The following is an 8,252-nucleotide window of genomic DNA, read 5'->3' as shown; positions in this document are numbered from 1 at the left end:
AGTCAGCCTTTTTTGCTAAAGGATAAGGGAGGGGGAAAACCCCAAACCCCCTATGGAGAAGTCATAAACCCCCTATGGCAGCATGTTGTAAACAGAGGGGAGGTAGGTAATATACTTAAATATATATAGAAAGTCAGAGAATATTTATCAGAGGATAACGCATATACATTTGTACAAGTCGACACGGGTGCATTTTGTTAAGAAAACAGAGTTTTCGTACTCAGACCGCTGCAACAATTTCAAGCAGATCTCTGCGATATGCAGTCGCTGTCCGAATATAATGATGGCTTTAATTATTTGTTAACAGTCATAAATGTATTTAGAAAAACCTGTGCTCAAACATTAAAAAGAAAAAGAAGGGTAAGGTTACCAAAGCTTTTTGATACAGTTTAACACACAGCGAGATCCCTAAAAAGTTACAAACAGCTGAGGGGAAAGAATTCTTTAATAAAGTTTAATAAAGTTTTTCAAAACTTGTTGAAGAAAAAGGTATACAACATTATATATAACCGCCATTGACATAAAGGCATGTATGGTAGAAAGATTTAACCGTACGCTGAAAACTAAAAAGTGGAGGTATTTTACAGCTAAAAACACTCCTAGACCTATGATAGTGTTTTTTATGTATGACAACTCTACAACTGGTAGAAAGTTAAGTACTTTTTCTGAGCAGATTTTCTTTAAGACTGTGACTCTTAACAACCAACCCCCGAGAGACAGACATACTCATCCACTTTTCAACGTATTTTGTTTTTGTCTTTCTCGCTTTTTTTTCCATTATATTTTTGGAAAAAACTACATAGTGATTGCTAGCAAAAATACAACATGCAACTAATACATTATACAATATTACGACTTTTGGCGATATTTTCAACACAATATACTTGTACCTTTTTTTTTTTTGTAGGACTTCAAGATATGTTGCATGTCATGCATAAATTATCCGTCAGTGAGATACGACAGTGGTTACTGAGGCTCTGGCCCAGTGATAAAGCTGATGCATTTGCAGTATTAAGATCTGAGTTTCTGTGGGTGTCAGAAAAATCATGGCATTTTGAAAATGATTATAAATAAAGTGTCTTTGCAAAGGATGTAATATGTTTAGAAATGTGCTTAATCTGTCTAAATTCAGGTTTATAGTGCATATGTGTGCCAATTAATGGTATTATTTCACATTTTGTTTTGTGATGTGGGAGGACATACAGAATATATAACAGTGGTTACAGCATCAGCTGTGCACCATTGTTGTTTGGGTACCCATCATCTTAACACAAAGGCATCCACCACAGAGCAGCATATCAGCTTTGGATAATTGAATATGCTTTAGGAAAGAAAACTGCCTATATTACTGACATAACAACAACAATGAATACTTTTTAATATATCTTGACATATATTTAAGAAGTACAATATAAGAAAAGCCCAAGCTCCATGCATGGGCCATATTCCATTATACTTTTAGAATTTGCTGCGGGCCAATTCAAATTGGACCACGGGCCGCAGTTTGGGCACACCTGATGAAAATCTCAAAGTTCCCTCCAGAGGGAGTTTGTTACTTCAGTAACTTCCGTGACATCACTATGTAACACTCACGCTTCTATTGGCTAGAACTCCAAAACATTGTACGTTATAGGCTAATGGTGGGACATCTCTAAACCGTCGACCAATCACAACAGCTAATCAGGCCAGCTAACCATTCAAAGCAGATTGGGCTCTGGTTTCAGACAGAGGGTGAAAAGAACTGCTGCAGCACAGGCAGTATGAGAACAAGAAAGAGCTTTTTGTCAGAGTAGAGACACAAAATACAAACATGAACCTGACATGAGCATAATAGGGCCCCTTTAATATGTCACACCAACCAGGAAACTTACATATCGATGTAAACTAACTGATTTTCTGTGTGTGTGCTTTACAGAACACAAGAGCAGCCCTGGACCACTTGGAGTCATTCCCAGAGAAACAATGTCTGATGGAGAACTTCAAAGATTTGGAGGTAGAATCATTTTCTTTTTAATTAAATACAGCGGTTAGGATGTTCTTCGTTTTATTTCCCTCAAATTACCAACCTTGGAGACAAACATTTTAGACACATGTTCATGTCAGTGTCTCTCTTCTGCTATAAACGAGGCTTAAGACTTTTGGATGCTCCATTTTGTGTCCCTTTGGCCTTATTAAAGACATGTTTCTGGTAGGCTATAATGACCCAACCTCCATTTTGTGTCCCTTTGGCCTTATTAAAGACATGTTTCTGGTAGGCTATAATGACCCAACCTCCATTTTGTGTCCCTTTGGCCTTATTAAAGACATGTTTCTGGTAGGCTATAATGACCCAACCTCCATTTTGTGCCAACAGAGTCCCAGCGGCAGAGGGAGATGGTGGAGCAGCGCTACAGCAAGTACAAAGAGATCGTGTGGGACCTGCAGCACCAGCTGGACGAGTCCAAATGCAGAATCCAGGAGTACAGAGTATGACGCACTCACACACCGGACAGGTGCAATACTGTACTCTGGAAAAACGAGCTTCATAATGCCTTACGAGAGCCCTCACGGCCAAAACAACCCACTCTTTTTCTATTTCTGTCCGTAATTGCGGTGCTTTGTTCAAACAGCAGCCGTTAGGATAAGGGTAGTCTGACTTTGAGAGTCATTTATGAAGCTAGCTCGCCCACCACACTGCCAGTGTGTGCACTGCACCTAATTTGCAACTTGTATGAATAAATGAATAATTCCAAATGCTGGTAATTCATCTTGAATGGACGGAGTGGGACAAGCTCAAACGGTGGCATACATGTTCACTCAAAGTACATTTTACCAGTCTCCGTTAATTGCTTGTTTTGCTACAGTCATCTTCTGTGCTATAGGGAGACATCAAGACATCACTGTTGACAGCTGATTGCCATCAGCAGTTTGCAATCTCCCCTAAACAGCCATACAGTCACTTTCTAAATGCTTTTAATCTGCCAGATTACCCCGTTGGTTTGCCAAATGACTTCCGTGTTTAGTGATAAGTGGCGATCGCATTAGTTTAATAGCCGCTGCCCACCCGGGGTTTGTTTAAGGAAAAAGGATGGGTGGGATGTCTTCACAAGAGTTCCATCTTGATCACAATTATCAATGCCAGCAACACAAACAGCTTCTACTGCATGTAAGAGTGTCTGTCTGCTGTAAACACCAGCTTGTAAAGCTCCATTTAGACAGAATGATGTTCTGCCTCAGTGCTCGTCCTGCCATTAAATGACATCTGTAATGGTAAAGCTCTATAAATACAGGATACAAATACATCTGTAATAAGTGCCACATTTTCAAGAGGCAGCAGCAACTTGGCGGGCATCTCAAGAGAATAACTAAATATTGAAAGATGTCTTATTCATGCTTATTAATGTTTGCAGGTAAAACGTGTCAGTAAAATTAGATTTGTATTATACACGGGAGGACGCAAGTCACTCAATTCCAAAACCGAATATTTTTAATTCTGCAAAGCTCTTTTTTGGGCAGACAAATCTGGCACATAACCCTCATTTTAAGGTACTTTGAAATGTAATTGTGTGTAGCCTGTGCTCTGCAAAGTGTAATACTATGCACACATTCACACTACTGGTTGTTCTGTTCATTTTACTTTGACATGTGTCCATAGCCGTCGAGCTGTGGCTTCATCCTCAGTTGGTCTGTCACTAACATTTAGGATCAACAGTCAGCTTTTCATCAATCATTGATGGATGGTTTTTAAACTCACTAATGTTTGTTTCATTCCACTTTTTAAATCTTGTTAGCATCACATCCTGGGTTAAATGCTATTACAGCAGCCAAGATGGCAATTGCCTGTATTACTAAGAAGTACATGTTCTGACCCACATCACGCTATGCTAGCAGCTCTGCGAGGCTGTAACTAGACACTGCTGTGCTATGGTGCTTTGAGTTAAATGCTAACAACAGCATCTGGAGACAATGACAATGCTAACATTAATTAGCAAATATATGTTGAGCATGCTTTGGGAATGTTATTTGTCTTGCAGGTCATAACGTTTTCGTAACATTAGTAATTTAAAAAAAAACACTTGATGGTGGCGCTAGATACAAGGTTAAGGGATCACCATAGTTCTTTAAGTTCATACTGAGGTGGGCACGAATGCGTTTCCCAAGCTTCTTTATAATCCAGTCCAATGGTTGTTGAGACATTTCAGAAGAAATCGCAGATGTGAAACTCCTGGTGGTCCCAGAGGAAAAGTCAGGGGATCTCCAAAGTCATTATGCTAGCCAACACGATGTCTGTACACAATTGTGTTCCATTTATCGAGTAGACCTAGACATATTTTATTTGATGAATAACTTTAGTAGATGGGCTCCAAAGCAATTAGGCTTCATCCTCTGGGGACCATGAATGTTCAAGATTGCATGGCAATACTTGTCGAGATGTTTTAGTCTAGGCAAGTACGTGTAGGTCCATTTAAAAGTGCCATTTAAAGTCTTCAATAACCAAAGTAGGCGTTACCTACTAAAACTAAACAGCTTTACATATAATAGGGTGTATTTTCCACATTGTCGTGTTGAATGTGCTCTACAGCTGGAGCTTCAGTGTTGTTGCTGTCCTGTTGTTCTGCAGGAGGAGAAGCTGGACGCGACCTCCAGGAGCCTGAGGCTGGCGGCTCTTTCTTCCTCTATCAAAGGACCCAGCACCTTTCTTAGCAGCACGCTGAGACCTGACACACCCTGTGAGTATTTATACTCTGAAGCTACACAACCTATGTTCTGACAGCTTATCTATTGCCTGTTTTTCTGCATCCGTGCGACCTTGAGTTGTTTGAACTTATATCCCAGTGTTTTAAATGTTTTTTTTACTTCTGAATAAATAAAATAAAACTGCTGAATTCCACAGCACGATAGATCCTATAGGGCTGGTATATGTGATGCATTTCACGGTGGCAGTCTCAAGGCACTGTCACTTCTCTGTTAAGTATTTCTACATGGCACACAGAGCTGACACTTTCCGTCAGGGCTCTGGTGTGTGTCTGTTTGTTTCACTGCCAGTGGCTCACAGCCAGAATCACTTGTAGCACTCTCCTAAGCGGCTTACAGATAGTTGGAGTGAGAGAAGCGAGCTTTCCGTGGCTTTTGGTCGGTTTTACCTCCAAGAATTATGGCTGCCAGAACCTACGGATATATGTCACTGGTGTTCATATACAATGATCACAGATATTCATACCTACTCTGGCAGTAACCGGTAGGGCGTTATCATATAGGTACTCCTCGCAATGGACTAGATCCAATAAAAGCACAGTTCCAATTGGATGAAGTACTTATCCATACTCGGCGTGTAGATTTAGCCACCTAAACGCAATTTTTACCTTTGCCATCAAACATGTCTTTTTATCAGGAATTAAATGTTTTTTCTATTTGTTCTTCAAAGCTAACAGACTCCATTGGAAAACAATATTATTTTAGTCTGCAGAACATAGAAGTTGCTGGTTGTGTGATTTTGCTTATTTCAGATTTAACAAACTTACTAACTGATTTAGGCAGCAATAGACCAGAGGGGTGTACTACTAAACAGGATGAGTGGGTAAGCGAGGTATGTTGAGCCTTGAACCAGATTTGTCCGTATTACGAAGTTTGCTTTATTTTAACCTGGTCTTATGCCCAAGAGTTTAGGCTTCAATAGCGTCACTCATAGCACGGGTGCCCCAATACGTCGATCATATTGTGGGTAGATCGCATGGCCACGTACGCGCCAGCTGCAAATCACCGGCGAGCTTGATTACCTAGTTAACCTTCCAATGATACAATTATACTAAAGAAAGGGTATAAGGGGGCCCTCACCTCCTCATCTGAGTGTAACCCCCCCCGCTCGCAACATACAGTGCCTCACCACATGACTTTGGGCAGGGCGGCCCTGTAACAGAGTCCTGCATCGGGTCGGGTGACCCGCAAAAAAAAGTGATTCGGGCGTGGTATTTTTTCAAACACTTTTTTTCCGGGTTCGGTTCTGGGTTAAACAACAGATGATGCGGGTCGGGTCGCGGGGTGTTTGCATAATAAATATATTTAAAATAATAATAATTTAAAATCCTCAGACCTCTCCCCCCGGTAACCGCACACATAAATGGCTGAGGTGAGCTCTCTAGCGGAGAATACAGCATTTTCAATAACACTCCTCAAGACGTGAAATCTAACGTCTGAGAGGCTTTTGGTTCCTAGCGGGGCGGGAGCGGGTCTTGAAATCAGACCCGTGCAGGTCTCTGCCCTGTCGGTAGATCACTTTGACTTGGTCATTTTAAAAGTAGCTCCAAGCTGAAAAGTGTGGGCACCCTTGCTTTATAGTTTATACACGAGCAGAACAGATTCTCATCTGAGAAAGAATAGGTTTTCATTTATATGAAACCTATTATTTTAAGGTAGGATTTGTGGCAGTCAACCCATTGATAAGGTAGAAGAGTCAACACACTTATGAGAGCCTGAGGAGGAAAGCCTGGGTTGACAGGCAATTGATATCTACCTTTGAGGGTACCAGTTATCTTTGATTAGGGTTTGTTGTTTTGTCGTCCTTCTAAGCAAAGAAACCGTGGCTCTCTGGATCTTTCCTTATAGAACACCCCTCCTGTGTTTTGCAAAGGAAAATTACAGTTGTTGTGCCTTGAGTCTGGTGGCTCTCGCGAAAGCATAGCTATGTTTTTGTTCACTGTCGGTAAGGGCTGTCTTACAGAATGGTAAAGTGGTCAATATGTAGGTTGCACTTAGCATCTAAACCAGGGGTTCCCAACATTTTTTCCCAAGAGCCCCCCAAATGACTCCTGTTGGAAGTTCCCCCCAAACACACACACAGGGGGGGGAGGGGGGCGCAACAGCGGTAATTAAGTTTAAAAGTCTCAAAAAAAAACTACTGTCACTAAACTCAAACTGGATGAATGTGAAGTGTGTTGTACAGGAGGATGAAAGCGTAATTAAGGAGCACATATTGGAGTGACTTTGATTGCTATTGGACTCAGGATTAAATTCATTTGGATTCCCGCTGTCTGAATAAATTAAAGGACGGCGCAAGTGGAAACAATTCACAAAGGGATTAAAACCGTTTAAACACGTGCTCAAATAACCTGGATTTTGCCGATGTGTTATGTGGGAGTAAGTAAATAATCTACAAAATGGGAGGAGACCGATCTGATCGGAGCGACTGTGACAAATAATCCAACTGAAACCGGCATGGACAATGACGATGTTTTTTAAAAATGTGCTTATCCAGACAAGCCCAGTTTGGAAACTTTACGGGCAGAAGAAACATTTCTATTAAAGAAAGAATTATACATGTCTGTCTTTTTATGCCTTTAATAGCTACTAACTTGAATTTGTATTAAAATGAATTAATCAATAATTTGTTATATCTTATTGTAATGTAGAGACAAGGCTTTTAGCGACAATCATGTATTGCGTTACAATTATATGTAAAAGAAAGTCTAAGCCACGCCTCAAATCATCTGAGGGCCTGGCGCACCCCCTGCGATCTTTGCACCCCCCAGGTTGGGAACCACTGATCTAAACCACAGTAGTACATTGTATAGCTTCTGTACGGTAACTCCTGTTGAATTCACCAAACAATGGGTGTGCCAACTGCCATCCACTGTAGGTGATACACCAACTGTAGATAAGTACCCTCATACAGTCTGACCATACAAAATCCCTTTAAACAGTGAATAGTACATTTGGGTCTGAGACTGGCGATACACTGACAGGAGTATATCATGTTTTGTTTCCTCCTCCCCCTCTGCCGCAGCGCCTCGCAGACGCCTGACCATTCAGACCTGGATGAGTCCCCAGTGCACGGGGACAAACCCCGCACAAATTAGCTCAACCTCAAGTGAACCTTTGTCGAATGTCTACAAAGCCGAACACACGGTGCTTACAGCTGATTCTACCGGCCTGCTGCTCATCCAGAACAAAGATACTACTTGACTGTACGAGGAGGCCTTTGCACTCACACTAATCCTCCTCCACTACCTCAACCATCACTGAAGGTGCTCAGGAGCAGAGGGCAAGACTGAGAGATTTCACAGCAAACTTTGAGAAGCACTTCGGAGGAGCTATAAGTTTGGACACTGTAAATGGGGATATACTGTAAAGTGCTAAATGTTATTTATAAGAACCCAAATTGAATGTATTTGATGGATATGAAGAATACTAAAACCAAAATGGTTCCACTGTTACATTTCTTGCCATTGTTACATTTTTACTACTAAGTTTCTTTTTAAATACTGTTCGCTTTATGA

General features: G+C 41.1%; 1 long non-coding RNA gene across 1 annotated transcript; it reads left to right on the top strand.

Moving 5' to 3' along the window:
- Positions 1-2,360: 2,360 nt before the first annotated feature.
- Positions 2,361-7,778, top strand: LOC117444832 (uncharacterized). The gene is made up of 3 exons (XR_004551887.2): positions 2,361-2,466; positions 4,601-4,709; positions 7,760-7,778. It is a non-coding gene; the product is annotated as an uncharacterized lncRNA (long non-coding RNA).
- Positions 7,779-8,252: the final 474 nt, after the last annotated feature.

The sequence above is a fragment of the Pseudochaenichthys georgianus genome, unplaced genomic scaffold, assembly GCF_902827115.2.
Source record: "Pseudochaenichthys georgianus unplaced genomic scaffold, fPseGeo1.2 scaffold_946_arrow_ctg1, whole genome shotgun sequence".
Lineage (NCBI taxonomy): Eukaryota > Metazoa > Chordata > Actinopteri > Perciformes > Channichthyidae > Pseudochaenichthys > Pseudochaenichthys georgianus.
Note: the sequence above shows the minus strand (reverse complement) of the source record. Positions and strands in the feature narration are given on the sequence as shown.